The sequence below is a fragment of the Mustela putorius genome, unplaced genomic scaffold (assembly GCF_011764305.1).
Source record: "Mustela putorius furo isolate JIRA1106 unplaced genomic scaffold, ASM1176430v1.1 tig00003870_pilon_pilon_pilon, whole genome shotgun sequence".
In the NCBI taxonomy this organism is placed as follows: Eukaryota; Metazoa; Chordata; class Mammalia; order Carnivora; family Mustelidae; genus Mustela; species Mustela putorius.
In genome coordinates, this window is record NW_025422022.1 from 5,438,445 (window position 1) to 5,456,212 (window position 17,768).

Below are 17,768 nucleotides of genomic sequence, written 5' to 3' on the forward strand. Positions count from 1 at the left end.
ATCCTTCCAAGCCTTAGCGTCATCTACCTTATGAGTTTGTGAGAATTAAATTATATGAGAACGCCCATGGAGAGCTTTCAGAACAGTGGTTGTTATCAAAGAGCGTGCAGTAAAAAAGAAGGTGCTATTTTCAATATCCTAGGCCATTTGGATGAGTTCTGTCTGCAAAGACAGATTCTCCGACAGTCTGCCTCTCCCAGGCGTAACAATCACAGACAGAAATGCATCTGAACTACCTATCCCGCCAAGAATACGTATTCCTAGTCACATGCATCATCTAAGTTTTTAGGTGGCTGCGTTTATAAAAGGAGTAGAGCCATAAAAGCAACCGTCCAAGGTGGGGGAAGCAGCTAGTGGATATCATCCCCTGCGTTTCATCAGAGGAGAAGGGACCAAACAGGGGAGGGAGAGGTCACTGAAAGAAGAGGCTTGCCACAGGACCGTCTAAGAGGGAGAGGGACTAATTAGAAAGAATTTGGGAGAAAAAGCAGACTGTTGAGGGCACTTGAAAAAAACACCCTAGGGAAATTATTCACTTAAATCAAATGTGTTTAACCTAGAGATAACACAGGATAGTGTTCTCAACCAAAAGAAAATCTGGGCCTATTCTGTGTGCTCCCCACCAGAGCTATTCCCAGGGGGTAGAGAGGAATTTCAGCTCAACAAAGAACTGTCTAATAGTCAAGAGCTGGCCAATATTGGTACAGAGTGTCAGGAGCTATTGAACCCCAGAGGCCCCTGGGTTCTCGGGGACTTGAGGCAGTGTGGATGGGGATGTCTTGCTTCTCCTTTTAGCACTGATAAGACTTCTTAAATGTTGTCTGCTCTCCATGGACAACTTGTAATTCAATTCTCCATGAGCAGCCCAGGCCTGACATTTAATGCGGTCTTCACGAAATCAGCTGCAATATAGCTAGGATGTTTCTCCTTGGGATTCAGTCCCTCTGTTGACTTTCTCTTTCTCTGTGGATTCATGCTGGGTATAAGCATCTCTTTAGCAAAAAGCAGAGCAGAGCAGGAAAGACCCCTGAAAAGAAATCCAGCTCACCCCTAGGAAACACCAGTGAGAAAGCTCTGGATTTCTGTCTCTTTCCATTTCTGTTTCTCCAAGAATAGAATGAGCTAGGGAGAAAGGGAAAGGGCTTCCCACCAGACCACAGAGAGAGACGGTCCATTGTGGTGGGGGAGTGGGGTGAGTGGGAGCTGGGGAGAGGGAGGAACGGGAAGCCAGAATGAATTTCCAGACCTTTGGGGGCACACGCATGTACAAAAAGTATTTTGTAACCCATTACATGCATTTGGATTAAACGTAGTGTTGTTCTGACGTGGTCAAGCAGATCCAAATTGATGGACCAATATCTCAAATGAGTTCCAATTCAGAACTGGGACAAAAGTGTTATCTTTTAGTCCGATCTTATCTTGACCCGAAGCGTGAAACAGAACGTGAAACAGAGGTCCTTATAAAACATTCAGAGAAAGTTGCCTTTGGTGTTGAAAGTTCCCGTATTTGGTTTCAGTCCAAAAGTGACTTTTCCCCACTCTGCATGACTTAATAATAAGGCATTCAGTCACCGGGGCTGCGGGCCTGCAGAGTGCTCCCCGTCCCCCAAACCTTCTTCACATTTCACTGTCACTGCCCTGCCTGTTCCTATTAATCCCCAGAGGTGTAGCCGCCCCCCCCCACAAAGATTCCTGAGCGCAGCATACCTCAAGGAGGGCCCTGAGGCTGACTGTGACCTTGTGTGCCTGTGGATGTGGAGACTCGCTCACCACCCTAAATAAACAGAAGAAAAGTTTATTTATGGAGAGAGGAGCGGGGACTGGGAGAGGGAGAACCAGAGAATCTAAAAGAACTGCATTCCTGAGCTCTCGCTTCAGTAGGAAACCCATATGCACCCCTCGAGGCTCTTTTGGGGACACTGAGAGAAGCAATGTAGGACGACAGCGGCAGCCTGATCCTGTGGTTTTTATCACACTGAGCTTCCAGGAAGGAATGCTGGGCCTCTCTCAGCGCACAGAGTTTCCCAGACCTGAACTAAGAGCAAACTCAAGCTAAACAAATTTGGGCCCAATTTCTCTAATTTCAGAATTAAGATCAAAAAGCCCTTTGTGATCCTAAGGCAGGTCTGTTTGTCTCCAAAATCCACATTCTCAACTACCACATACACTGGCTTCCATACAGTGGGATCCTAGAAATGCCCTCTTCCCCTCCCCTTTATATAGGGCTGCCTCTGGGAAGCAGGGGCCAAGAGCCAAGGTCTAGGTCATTCAGGTTTTGGCTCAGATGCTGCTCCCCCCGCAAAGCCTTCTCTGAACACCCAACCTAAGTTACACACCACCCTCCATAAATCTCTATCGTTGTAGCCTATATTAATATTGTCCTCACAGCATTTATTACACTCTGAAGTTAGCCTGTGTATCTGTTTACCCATTTGTCGCCCCTGCCGGGAGGCCAGACTCTCCTGGAGCCCGGGGGGCTGCGGATTGTTAAACACTGCTCTATCCTGATACTAGACAAGTGCCCAGGGCTCAAGAGATAGCGAAGGAATGAAGGATTAAATGGGTGAATGGATGCACCCAAAAAGTGGGTCAGGAAATTCTGATCTGTGGGATGTATAAGCCAGAATAACAAGGAAGAGGAAAGAAAAGGAAAAATGAGATTAATTTGTTTGCTACCTGCCATCTCCCCGCTACCCTCAAGCTACCTAGCCCTACCCTTATTTAAATCCAAAAACGTGCTCTGTACGATGGCCCTTCTGTATATGTCTGTTGCGTCCATCTCATCCCACGGGCATTCAAAGACGTTCTTTCCTTACTGACTTTCTGTCTGGATGATCTTTCCATTGGTGAAGTACAATGTTCAAGTCCCTGCTGTTATTGTGCTGTCATCAGTTGATGTCTAGCGGCAATGTGTTCAAGGCCCCAGGGAGCCACGTTCCCTTGGAACATTACTGATGATCTTTGATATGGAAGGGCTGAAAGGGTTCAAAGTCACATTTGTGATGCAGCTATCATCCAGGCCGAAAATTCTCAACCAGAGTGAACATCCCAGAATCTCTGGGAAAAAGGACACAGTGAAGTGCATGGAACTTACCATGCTTTGTTTGCTTTTGGGTTTTTAACACTTATTATCAGGGGGGCCCAGATTCAAAATGGTTGGAAAGTGATCTAAATAATGTGATCAGAGGAGATTTGCAGGAAACAGGAGTAAAAGGAGAGAGTCAAAGATGAGTCTCAGTAACAGGAGAGAGTCAAAGATGGGTCTGAAATTTGGAAGTTTAATGTCCAGGAGGACAGTGGTTTCTATTAGCCATTAAGGGGAATTTGGGACAAGCTAATCTGGGGGATAAGAAGAAGTCTGAGTTTGCTGAGCTAGGTGGCAGCATGATGTTTCAGTGACTGTGGTAGCTTGTGGGTAAGCTAGCAGAAAGTAAGAATCGGTGACACAAGTGCGAACCTTATACAAAATTTGGATTCTACTGTCTACCATAATGGAGAATATGTATCCTGCCCTCACCCTTTTTCCTGGCACAGAGCTTCAGTAACCCTTGGAATTCCCAGAGGACCAGGTGCCATTGATAGGGTAATGTGAGCACTCAAGGTGGGTCCCCAGGTAGCTTTCAGTTGGGGGCTCATCTCCAGAAAGACCAACCATGTAACTGGAGAGTTGGAATTTAGACCAGCCCAGCCTCCACAAAAGGGGGACTGGAGATTGAGTTCAATTGTGGAGCCAATGATTTAATCAGTCCTGCCTACACAATGAAACCCCAGTAAAAACTCTGGATGCAGGTTCAGTGGAGCTTCCCAATTGGTGAGCCCACTGATGTGCCAGGAGGGTGGTGCACCTTGATTCCACATGGAGAGGCAGGGAAGTGCTGGACCCTCCCAGAGTTTACATGAGCATGTCTCCCATTTGGCTGTGCATGACTGGTGTCCATTGTGATAAAACTATAATCAGAAGTAGAGTGCTTTCCTGAGTTCTATTAGCCCCGTGAGTTATTGAACTGAGGGGCTCGTGGGAACCCTGACCTTGACAGCTGGTCAGTCAGAAGCATGGGTGGCCCCGAGACTGTCAGCAGGTGTCTAAAGTGAGTGCAGTCTTGGAAGACAGATCCCCTAAACCCGTAGAGCCTGTTGCTATCCAGGTAGCTGTGTGGGAGCTGTATCATGGAACACCCATTTGGGGTGAAAACAGCATCTACACATGTCTGTAGGGTGAGCACGTGTAGCACACAACAGTTGCTAACGTACATGGAGATCTTTGAGGGCTAGCTCCACGTGGAAACATTTTGGATGAATTTCCTATTTTATTTCTCACTCCTCTTCGTTGTTCACTGACAATAATTAAAGAATTCTAAGTGCTATGATGGGTGATGAAGTTTATCAAAGAAATACAGTGTAAGAGGGTCGCCCTCATTTGGGACACTCCTTTAAGGACACCCACTTAACCAAATAGGAAAATATTTAATCTTCCAACTTTAATATGTAAAATTACAAGGCTCTGAAGGAATGTAAGGAACATTTATCTGTGCTTAATCCTTGGCTTCTTTATTTTTTAAAGAATTCTAAGATGCCACTTATTTTTAAGAGGAGGAGGTGATGACAGATTTTGGGGGGAGGTGGAGAACGAAAGTAAGACCACCACATTAAGGATAGATATCCATGTAAGATACTATCCACAGCAGAAATGGTAACATGTAAAAATAATAAAGCACAGCTTAGATTTGAGAAAATGTGGTGATACCATTAAGATAGCCTTTGCTTTGCTATAACTCTCAGAGGATCTGCCTTACATGTATTTGTGTAATCATGTAAACACGTAATTACTTTTTCCTTAATCTGTTTTCTGTTCTCAAATATTACTGTCTCAAGGCATAACTGTCTTAATAAAATGTCTAGATTGCTGGTGAGGTGGCTAAGACAGGAGTCTGTTTCATTCCATGTTATGCATTCTGAAAATCAAAAAACACTTAATTTTCCGCATTAATTGAATTTTGGGAAATAACTCTTCACTCCTTACACAATACACTGTACACTGGAAGAAGCCAGCTTTGTCTCCTATATACATAGGAGGACTTCCATGGAGCGGACAATAGTCTTCCCCTCTAGGTCCTGCTTTTCTATATGGAGAAGATGATTCAGGAGTCAACCCTAGGGCTTCTGGATCGCTATATCGTTTCCCACCTGCCCTCCAGATGGCCAGCTCAAGGGAGGTAGATACACAAAATCCAAAACTCTATTTTTAGGGCTCTGTGCATTAAAATCCCTTCATAACAAGTAAGTCAATTTTATGTCCTCCTGACCTTGAAATCTGAGTTATCTATATTAAATTAATGAACCACCCAGTGCAAGAAACTAGCTACTACTGAGATCAGATGGCTAATCACAATCTTAATTAGACCAAGAGACTAAGGATAAAGACGCTGCCAACAGTGTGTGGTCCTTACCCTCCCCTAAGCTATCTATAGCTAAATCTAGCCTTCACCTGCCAAAATCTTACTGAAAATATGTTGTATGATAGCCAACAAAAAACATGGCTTTGATTGAGGTAAGACTCACACTCTGACGGGCTTCCTCTCTTCAGGGTGATTTAAATAACCAACATATGAAAACAAACCTACCCATCTATTAAAAGAAAGGAGCGCTCTAAAATCTGGAGGGATTTTTTTTTTTTTTTTAGGTGTTCTAGCACAATACCGTGTTAGATGCCTGTTAAATACTCCTCAAGATGGTGCTGATTAGTTTATAATAACTATAAGAATAGGAGTCATGCTAGGCAGCACTAGGCAAAGGGAAAGAATATACTATATTTACACACAATGTAATTAAGTTACTTAGCATTGACATGGGAGCTCTCCTGCCGAAATCTTAAATCACTATGTAAATATCAATTATATATCAAAATTCCAATAACTCAGCAGGCTCTGATATTTGCTTGGACTCACTGTTGAAGAACAAGTTCTGTGGCTTTGAATACTGATGAAATGAACTCAGAGTCCTTGCCCTCCTCTGCCCTGAAATTAGTCAGGGTTATTAACATGGACACGCTGCCCAGGACTTGGGTAGCCCTTTGTAACTCAATGCGTAGTAGAGCACTGAACTTATCACTAACACAATCATTCCTTTATTGCTGTTTTAGTTATTACCCTAACAGGTTCTGTGAGACAATGAAGGAAATGTTCATCACAAATCTACAGCAGAAACTGTGCATGGTGATGCCCATCTGGGCACCTAAGGACTTGAGCTGAAGAAGCTTGCAGAGCAATGAGCTTCATCCCTATATCTAGAGGTGCATTTGGTAAGTAGAACAGTTAATACTAATTCCAGATGCCCTTTGGACAGCTCAGAATAAGCAGGTCCAAGCTCTGAGCTATCTTCAACTGCCTCTCTAGGTTATCAGAACCATGCTGTAAAAATAAAGGATGTGTCTGTTGGTGGGAATGCAAGTTGGTGCAGCCACTCTGGGAAACAGTGTGGAGGTTCCTTAAGAAATTAAAAATAGAGCTACCCTAAGACCCAGCAATTGCACTACTAGGTATATACCCCAAAGATACAGATGTAGTGAAAAGAAGAGGCATGTGCACCCCAATGTTTATAGAAGCAATGTCCATAGAAGCCAAACTGTGGAAAGAGCTGTGATGTCCATTGACAGATAAATGTGTAAAGAAGATCCGGTCTATATGTACAATGGAATATTACTCAGCCCTCAGAAAGGATGACTAGTTACCATTTACACTGACCTGGATGGAACAGGAGAGTACTCTGCTGGGCAAAATAAGTCAATCAGAGAAAGACAATTATCATCAAGTTTCACTCATGTATGGAGTGTAGGAAACAGCACAGAGGATCACAGGGGAAGGGAGGGAAAACTGAATGGGAAGAAATCAGAGAGGGAGACACACCACGAGAGACTCTTGACTATGGCAAACAAATGGAGAGTTGCTGGAGGGGAGGTGGGTGGGGGAGGGCTGAGGTAACTGTGACCAGCACTGGGTGTTACCTGCAACTGATGAAATGTTGACCACCACATCTGAAACTAATGATGTACTTACTATGTGTTGGCTAATTGAATTAATTTTTTTGTTGTTGTTATTAACAAAGACTTTACTTATTTATTTAACAGAGAGACAGCGAGAGAGGGAACACAAGCAGGGGGAGTAAGAGAGGGAGAAGGGAGCTGAGCAGGGAGCCCAACTTGGGTCTTGAGATCAGGACCCAAGGACCATGACCTGAGTCTAAGGCAGTTGCTTAACCGACTGAGCCACCCAGGCACCCTGCCTAATTGGATTTAAATTAAAAAAAAATGAAGGATGTGTTACCGATTGAGCAATTTATAAGACAACCAAACCCTAGCCTTATTTCACAATCACGTATTTTTTTTTTAAGATTTTATTTATTTATTTGACAGAGAGAGAGATCACAAATAGGCAGAGAGACAGACAGAGAGAGAGATGAGGAGAAGCAGACTCCCTGCTGAGCAGAGAGCCCTATGCGGGACTCGATCCCAGGCCCCCGGGATCATGACCCGAGCCGAAGGTAGAGGCTTAACCCACTGAGCCACCCAAGCGCCTTCAATCACGTATTTTTTAACCAGAACTACCGCAAATGAACAGATTCTCTCTCCAAGATGAGTTGCTTGCATTAATTTATTTTTTTTTAAATCACATCTCTGGAAATTGCTCTTTGCAACACAACGCATTACAGTTTGTTTTGTTTTTGTTTTTGTTTTTAACCCAGCTCAGTGATAAGAAGTCAGTCCTTTGGGCTAACTTGAGACCGTTGGCTCGTGTTGACAGCAAGGACTGGGCAACCAGGAAACCATGTGCTCACCGGCTGCTTCATCCCCTTTTCCTTTCCAGCGGCTGCCAGGTGTAGCCTGACTTCCCCGGGGCCTCTGGCTCTCAGTCGCATCCTGTCCATTATCTCTGTCTGGCAAACAACCACTCCGGGCTTCCAGAACTTCAGAGCTTTCGGGGCACTGACGATAAGTTATTCTCAGCACACTCCTCCCCCCCGCCCCAAACACACCCAGTGCCAAAAGTGCTTTTGGCCGGCAGACTGAGGAAGACTTGTTGTCGCCGCCCGTTATCTCTCGCCCCGAGTCCCCTTGGCAGATGTGCAAGCCCATCTCTCGGGCAGGGGAGCCGGGCGCTGGCCTCGAGGTGAGTCAGCGCGTTCATAAACAAGCGTCGCGGAGGAAATGGCAACCCGTCTTGAAAACAAAAAAAGAAACATGTTGAGGTTTGCTGGATGCTGAGCTGTTTGTCCTCCGCCGTGCGCCCCTGCTTTATCTCCCTTCGCAGCCTTCCTATCAGAGAAACTGGGAAGTTAATAGTTTATCAAATGTTCATCGGCTGCAATGTTTACGTACTCCTTACATAGCCTGGAAAGTATTTTTTGGTGCGGCGGGGTGTGTGTGTGTGTTGGGGGGAAGGGTGTAATGTTTTCCTTGATTGCAAACTTCTATCTTTGTTATTCAGCCCCTCTTTCCTCCGTATTCTAGGAAGTCCCCAGGCTCCCGAGGCTGGTGTTGTCTCCTGAACTTAGCCGGTGGCCCCCACGAATACTGTCCTGACCGTGGCCTTGAAGGTGTCTACAGGCAGAGAAGAATGGCGAGCTTTCTCAGGGAGACAGGAAAGCAGTAGTGCCAGCCGGCCCCGGGAAGGGCTCTGTCTCCGCGGCAGAAGCACAGGGCGGAGGAGGAGTGGGGGGCACCGCTCACCCCAGGCCTGCCCAGCAAACACGGCGTGATGCTGGCAACTCAGTGCTGGCCACGGAGCCCAACTACCCCCCTCTCAGTGTCTGCCGGTGCCACATGTGGGCCAAACACTGGGCTTTGGTGATTCAGCAGGAACCCAGAGGGCCCACAGGAGATGGGAACTTGACCTTAAAAGGGTCATGTGTCCTCCCTGGGCTTGTTGCGGGAACTCGGGAGGAGGAGGTCTGCGGCAGTCCCCAGGACCACCTTCCTCTCAGAGATCTAGAATGCACACGAGTGGTGCTTCGCATACCAGACTCTCCACGGTCACCTGGGGTTGGGACCACAGATGTGACAGGAGTCTCTGGGGTGACACAGGCATATCTTGCAATAATTCTGTGGTAAGAGAGTCATCACAGGGGTGACCGTATCTCTCGGTTTTCTCCAGAAGATCCTTAGTTTAACCTGGCGTATGTATTTTTTTTTTTTAAATTAAGATTATTTATTTATTCATTTGAGAGAGAGAGAGAGAGCACAAGCAGGGGAGGTGGGGGAAGGGGCAGCGGCAGAGGGAAGCAGGCTCCCTGCTCAGCCAGAAGCCCAACACGGGGCTCGATCCCAGGACCCTGAGATCATGACCTCAGCTGGAGGCAGACACTTAACTGACTGAGCCACCCAGGTGCGCCCCCTGCCCGCATATGTATTAATAAGCTTTTAAATTAAGTTAATTTAATTAATTCAGCTTTTTTCAAGGCGAAGTAGGAAGCTACCAGTTTTCTACAAGAAGTAGAAAATGACCAGCACCTCACTGTTTTCACACTCAAAAGCATCCTCACTGGCACGATCAATTGTCCCCCTCATCAGTCCACACCCTCACGGGGCGACAGATAAGCCTTCCCCATGCCACAGCTGCATGGTTAGGGCCACTCACCACCTGGGCTTTTATTTAACATGCTTTCGGCAAACATTTGCTCAGCACCCGTGAGGTGCCAGCCACTGTGGTGGGCAAAGGGGACAAGGACATGGATATGAGAGACAGACTCACGGGCAGATGACTGCAGGGCCCGGCATTAAGTGCAGAGCAGATGCACGCACAAAACAGGACCGCAGCGTGCCTTCCAAATGTCCCTTTAGTGAGGAGCTGCCCGCCCACTTAGAAGGTTCCCCTAGGTAACCTATAAATTTACCGAGGGTCCGCGCTGGCTTGCAGGAGAGGATGGCAGGGGCAGCATGAGCAGGGCGAGCAGACAGGAAGCCCTAAGCCCGTGGAGCAGACGTGTTCTCCCTGTGCTTCTGGAAGCATTATCGGCAGCTGGGGAGTGGCGTGTGAACAGGCGCACAGAAGCACTCACATTTTCCCTAAAGATGTGCATAATTTTTAACTTCAATATCTACTCCTATCAGTGCTTGGCTACCAGCAAACGTATAAAATTAATCCACTCTACAGACACTGAGATCCACGCATGGAGTTTTAGATGAACAAAGAAGACTTGTCCTTCGATTCTATTTTTACGCATGTCTCCTGGCAGGGGACCATTCTCTCTTTTATGATCAGCCTTCAGCACTAACGCAAAACTTAAGTACTGATTTTTCTAATCATTTCTTTTTTCAGTGGCGGAGTGAACATGCCTCCTCTTTTAAACTTGGCTTGTGTTCCTGAATGTTCTACCTGGACATCCCCAGACACTTCATTTTGTTCTGAGGCCGATGATACTCTAAGATCCCATTCACATGTTGACTTCTTGGGAAACCAATCAGCCCATGAGGCAAGCCTGGCCCTCTTCTGTGTGTTGATTGTCGACGGCACTTAGCACATTGGTCTCTAAGTCATTGTCCACAGGAATATTCAATTCCTGGAAGCCAGACATTGCCTCTGATTCACCTTTCCAATTCTGGCACTGAGCCCTGAGTTCAGCTAAATGATACATCCTATTTTGAATAAACCTCATCATAGGTTTGTATCTTTACAAAAGAGCATACAACTCAACAAATCATCCAGAGAATATTTCCAGGGACTGTCACCCACGTCAAGAAGTAGACAGCTACCGGTACCTCAGAAGTTCCTCCCATAGCCCCCGCCCAATCACTACAATCTCCCACCTCCCCAGGGATAACCAGGTACTAACTGTACTATTTTGAACATTATATAAGTGGAATCATATAGTATATATAATTTTGCATCTAGCTGATTTTACTCTACATTCGTGAGACTCATCATATTATGGTCTGTGGCTGGGTCAGTTCATTTTGGGCATCTGTAGAGCATTGCACTGTATGAACAAACCACAATTTATTTATCCATTCTGCTGCCGATAGAATTTGGGACTCTTCCAAGTCATGCTCTTATAACAAGTGTCGCATCATTTCTTTAGTCCTGTCAAATACAGAATGTTTAGCTCTGTAGGTCCTCTCTGTTGCTATTTTCTGTTTTGTTCATTCCTCTCATCTATTTATTCTCTATTTCGGGTGGTTTTGTTTTTTTTTTTTAAGATTTATTTATTTATTTATTTATTTGTTTATTTTTAGAGAGCGAGAGTGAGAAAGAGCCGGGGCGGGGGTGGAGGGACAGGGAGACAACCAGACTCCCGCTGAGCAGGGAGCCCAATGCAGGACTCATTCCAGGAACCTTAGATCATGACCTGGACCAAAATCTAGAGTCGGCTACCTAACCGACTAAGCCACCCAGCCATGCCCTTTATTTCTACTTTCTTTAGGTTTAATTTGCTGTTTTTCTCACACTTCTAGAGATGAATTATTAGAAAACTGATTTTTAGTATTTCCTTCCCATGTACTATTTTTCTGTAAATTTAAGTTCATTTGTGTATCTAATATTTTTCAATATTTTTGTAAATTTAAATTCAGTTTAAAAATTTTAAACTATAGGGGCGCCTGATTAGCATGGTATAAAGAGATGTTTCAAATATCAGGGGCGCCTGGGTGGCTCTGTGGGTTAAGTCGCTGCCTTCAGCTCAGGTCATGATCCCAGCCAGGGTCCTGGGATCGAGCCCCGAATTGGGCTCTCTGCTCAGCAGGGAGCCTGCTTCCTCCTCTCTCTCTGCCTGCCTCTCTGTCTACTTCTGATCTCTCTTTCCAATAAATAAATAAAATCTTAAAAAAAAATTTTTTTAAACTATAAATTTTCCTTTAAGCGTGGCTTTAGTGGCATCCCCATAGCTCCAATGTCACACATTCTCTTTCAGTTTACAATATTTGCTGACCTCTACTGTGATTTCTCTTTGAACCTAGGGCTTATTTAGACCTAATATCTATTTCTAGTAATATTTTCATTTTTAATTTATAGCTTTATTCTAAGTTGTCAGAACACAGTATGTGTGATCTTCGTATTTTTTTTTAAGATTTTATTTATTTATTTGACAGAGATCACAAGTAGGCAGAGAGGCAGGCAGAGGAGGGGGGTGGGGAAGCAGGCTCCCTGCTGAGCAGAGAGCCCTATGTGGGGCTCAATCCCATGACCCTGAGATCATGACCCAGCTCATGACCCAGGCGCCCTGATCTTCATATTTTGAAATATTGGTTTATGGCCCAGCTTGGGGTCACTTTTCATAAATATCCCCTGTGTACTTAAGAATAATATATTCTGGGGGCACCTGGGTGGCTCAGTGGGTTAAGCCTCTGCCTTCCGCTCAGGTCATGATCTCAGGGTCCTGGGATCGAGCCCCGCATCGGGCTCTCTGCTCAGCGGGGAGCCTGCTTCCTCCTCTTTCTGCCTGCCTCTCTGCCTGCTTATGATCTCTGTCTGTCAAATAAATAAATAAAATCTTAAAAAAAAAAGAATAATATATTCTGCCTATTGTGTAGCCATAGGTACTCTGTTCTATGGATACTAATTTGATCAAGCTTGTTAATTGTCTTTTTTCAAATCTGCTATTTTTTTACTGGTTTCTCAGTGTCTTTTTTGTCAATTATTAAGGCACTTACATTATTTGCTGCAAATTTAGAATTTTTATATTTTGTTGGTAAATTACATATTTTATCATCCTGAAGGATTTCTCTTTATCTCTTGGAATATATTTTACTCAGTACCCTCTCTCTGATACTCATTTGGTTACTGGTTTTCTTTTGGTTAGTGTTTCCACAATATACATTTTCTTATCTTCTATCTTATCTCTATATGTTTGCTTTCAATCTTTTCTGTGTTCTCATAATTTAATGTGTCTCTTGTAAAAGCACAGTTTTATAAAAACAACTTAGCTATCAATGTTTATATTTTGAGAAAAGCATTTTGTCACTATACACATTTATTTCCTAAGATTTATTTGATTCAAAGTCTACGGTCTTCCATCAGCTTTATGCTCATCTTGCCTGTTCTAGGTTGTCTTTCTCCCCTTCTTCCTTTTTGCCTTTTTTAGAACTGACTCAACACTTTGAGATAATTTTCTTTCATTAACTTGGCAATTCTCAATCTTTTACTATTTTGGGAGGAAAGACTACCAAACATGTACTATTGGGTGTCAAATGCTAACAGTATGGTGCCTGGCTGGCTCAGCTGGTAAAGCCTGAGACTCTTAACCTCGGGTTTGTGAGTTTGAGCCCCACACTGGGAGTGGAGATCACAGAAATAAATAAATAAATAGATAGATAGATAGATAAATAACTAAATAAAATCTTAAAAAGAAAAGCTAATATCATTAACAGTTTTACTTCTACATGCAAGCAAGGGACCTTGGAAGAATTTCGTTTATATCCCTCCCAATTATTGCTGAAAGTCTAAAATATCTTTTCCATTTTTTTTTAAAAAATTTTTTTCAAAGATTTTATCTGTTCATTTGAGAGACAGAGAGCGAGAGTGAGAGAGAGAGAGAGAACATGAGCAGGAGCAGAGGTAGAGGCAGAGGGTCAGGCAGACTCCCCGCTGAGCAGGGAGCCCACCCCGAGGCTCCATCCAGGACCCTGAGACCATGACCTGAGCCAAAGTCATATGTTTAAGTGGCTGAGCCAGCCAGGGGCCCCTCTATATTTTTTTAAACATCATTTGGTATTTTATTTTATTTGTACATTTTAAAAAATTGAAGTATAGTTGATCATCCAACCAGCTAGTGACTCAAGTAAATTCTTAAATCAGTTGTTCACACTTCTTAGAGCTCTGAGTTCTTTCTTCTGTAACACACAGGTTTTGCTGTTTGAGAAACTTCTATATATGAATTGGGGCTTCATTTTTTTCTTTAAAGATTTTATTTATTTATTTGAGAGATCGAGAGAGAAAGAGAGAGAGAGGACACAAGCAGGGATTGGGGGCACAGAGGCAGAAGGAAAGCAGGCTCCCCACTGAGCAGAGAGCCTGACACGGGGTCTGATCCCAGGACCCTGAGATGTGACCTGAGCCATAGGTAGAGGCTTCATGAGCTGAGCCACCCAGGAGCCCCACGAGTTGGGGTTTCAAGGATGCTTTGATACAAAGAAGGAAATGAAGTTACAGCAGTTGAGATGGTGGGACATATAAGTCATCAGATACAATTAAAAAAATAAAAGCCTTGGGGTACCTGGGTGGCTCAGTGGGTTAAAGCCCCTGCCTTCGGCTCAGGTCATGATCCCAGGGTCCTGGGATCGAGCCCTGTGTTGGGCTCTCTGCTCAGCAGGGAGCTTGCTTCCTCCTCTCTCTCTCTGCCTGCCTCTCTGCCTACTTGTGATTTCTGTCTGTCAAAAAAAAAAAAAAAAAAAAGCCTTTAGGGCAGGAATGAATTATCAAAGAAAGAAACTGATGGACTGTCTACATGAGAACCAAAAAGAGAGCAGAAAAGGGACTAGGAAAGGCTGTGGTTATCCTGTGAAAACATCTTAAAATAGAAAAGTGAGGCGCTCGTTCTGTTAAGGGCTTCAGTTTACAAAGTATTTTCACACACGGACCATGATGATGGTAAAACGGGGCAGGAGTCAGGGCGGGGAGGCGGCTGACTACGCCGTGTCTCTCAGGGCAGGGGTGCAAAGGAAGTCAAGATGGAAAGGAATGTCCAGGAGGAGAGAAAGGCCGTTGTAGAAACTCAATCCAAAAGAAGGTTGTGGAAAATGAAAATTTTTTCTGGTTTCACCTATCTGTACAGAATAAATGAGTATAGCACTAGTCATAGTTGGGTTTGCAGTGTCTTTCTATTAGTTGTCCCGTAAGTTCAGATTATTGTACGTTGTCTTGTTTCTGTGACCTACCTGCTAATAAAGACACCGTCTTCAGTGCTCTGTCACCGGCGTCGCTTCTGAGCCGCATCAGTTTATTCCACATATTATTTCACTCATTTGAGAAACATTAACATTTATGCTAGGAACTAAGGAAACAGATAAAGGACACGGGCCCTGTTGCTAAGAAGTTACTTGGCTTACTGATGGAATTTCCTAGTACCCCATGTCGCTCTCGGTTATGCAAACATGAGATTCCTAGATTTTTCACTCCCAGTTGCTCCATTTAGAAAAAAGAGGCCTCGCTGAGGTTGTGGCCTGAGATCGCCGTTCAGGGGTTAGGCGTAAGGGCAGCCCCCAGCCTTTCCACAGTGGTGAGACTGTGTCGCTTTTACTAAAACTGTGTGAAAACAGCCAAGTGACACCTGAGTGTCGCTTTTAAAACCTAATGACAAAAAGGGAGCCAACGCACTGCCCGGGAAGGAAGGCAATGGCGATGTCACCTGCTGGGACGCTAATGTCAAAATGAGATGGGGACGGAAGGAGCGCTAATTCCAGATGGCGCGTTATTGTTCATAAGTTAATTCAAGTCGAATCGCACTCAACATTCAGTGCCTCGGTCCCACTGGCCACATCGTAAGTGCTCAAGAGTCCGATGTAGCTAACGGCCACCCCACTGGGCAGAAGAGATACAGCGCATTTCCATCGCCACAGAAAGTAAACGCGATGGGTCTCCTGAGAAGGTTGCCAGTGCCAATGGGTCTGGATAGCACAAAAAGGAATTCTAATTATATGTAACAAGAGGGCTTCTTTTTTTAAGGTTCGGTTAGAACTTTCTAGTGTGTAATTAAGTCACACGATAATGATGGAGACACATTTTCTCCTGGCTTTGGATGTTTGGATGACCCACTGTTTGAAGCAGATCTGGGATATGTAAGAGGCTGTCCCCTGTGTCCAGCTACCAGATGGGTCGGGGGTCACTAACTCTGTTGTCCCCAGCTCGTCCAGCCGAGGGTTGATGGAAAAGGCCCATCAAAGCAAAGCCCGGGAATAAGGATACGCTTTCATCCTGCACATTTAACAAACACTCTGTCTGCCTCCTTCCGGATTCCATAATATGAGAGAAATCCCATTTAACAAGAGGGTCCTCTTATTCCCATGATTGGACACTTAATGGTTTACCCTGGAGCTGATCACACGAGAGGGACAGAATGGAGTCATTCTGCAGTGCGTCTTGTCAAGTGGAACTCCAAATCGAAGTCCGTTGGGTCCATTCTACTGTTCATCTTTAAACAGAAGACAGAGGTACAAGTCACATGGATAAACATGAGCGGTAACCCTGTAAGACCTGAAGCCGGGCGAAATGAGACTGGTAGTTTATGTCTTCTGTCTACCCCTGGTGGAGGGATTCATTACAAGCTGTAGCCAAAGAAGGAAAGAGAAAAAGCACGAGTTATTTCCTGAGTATCTATTCAGTCCCTCCCGCGATAATCTAGCCTTTGTTGTTGATAGGAGATCACCAGCTCCACAGGAGGAGAATTGAAACCTGTTCTTTCCCTTTGAGTATGTTCTTTCCCCAGGAATGGCAGGAGCAGCCCAGCAGCAAGGGGTATCCCCTGCCGACATGTTCACCTCTGAATCCCAGGGGCCACCACTCTGGGTGCAAAAAATAAAAGAGTCGCGAGCTTTGCTGCCCTGTCAGGTCTGGAATCCTTCCCCTGGCCATGGATGATACCTAATGATTCAGAGGAAGTACTGTCAATTCTTCAAAGTGAACCTAGCTAATTGTGTAATGTTATTCTGAGGCACTGGGAGAAGCCAAAAAAGAAGGCAGGCTGGGGAGAAATTCCTTCCTTTCCAACGATCGGCTTACATCCTGCACCATCAGATTTGATTATCCTTATCTTTTCTTGCATAACTACAAATGTTATGACTGGACAGAAGTGACCAGACTTCAAAAAAAAAAAAAAAAAAAAAAAAAAAAAAAAAAAGCTCCAGCCACAATATCTGACTCCATGACTGTCTGTGGTGGTAAATTCCTTAGCCTGGCCCCATGCTGTGTGAACAGCTATTTCCTTTGATTTATTCATGTACCAGTTCTTAAAGCTATCAGGTGTCCCCTCATCCCCACATTAGAGAATGAGGCCAAAAGAAAACCGTTAATTTTGCATTATCCCTCCCTTTTTTTTAAGACTGACATATGTATTTGAGAGGGAGAGTGCCTGAGAAGGGGAGGTTCAGAAGGAGAGACCCTCCAGCAGACTCCCCGCTGAGCGTGGACCCCCCAATGCAGTGTGGGGCTCAGTCTTACCACCCTGAGAGCCTGACTTGAACCAAAACTGAGAGTCGGACCCTTAACCCACTGAGCTACCCAGCCTCCCCTCATCCCTTTTCACTTAGGCAATTTAACCTAAATATATTCTAACCTCTTTTTCTCATACTGCATAGTGATTTTAAAAGTTAATTCAATTTTTTAAAGCTAACTTTAAAAAAGGAATTCATTTTTAAGTTACCTTATTGAATAAGTAAAACAAGGATATAATTTAAATCACTTGGGGAAAAAATAAAATAAAAAATAAAATAACTTAGTCACTACAATAAATGAAAAAAGCAAGTGTGTCTCCTGTTGTAGATTTGGCTTCCCAGACCCCACCTCCAAGGCAATATTACCACCAGCTGCTAGAATATATGCTGGAGATACCCAAATTCATGGATGTGTGCTTTTCTTTATTTAAAAAATGCATTTTCAAGTATCTTGGGGGTCATTTCATTTTGTTATAGTGCTACCTCATCCTTTTTCATGGCTACAGAGTATACTAATATGAATATACCATAATTTATTCAACTAGTTCCAAACTAATGGACATTTGTGTGTTTCCAATCATTTGCTCCACCATGAAAAGCCCCAACAAAGATCTCCGTGTACATGCCTTAACATACA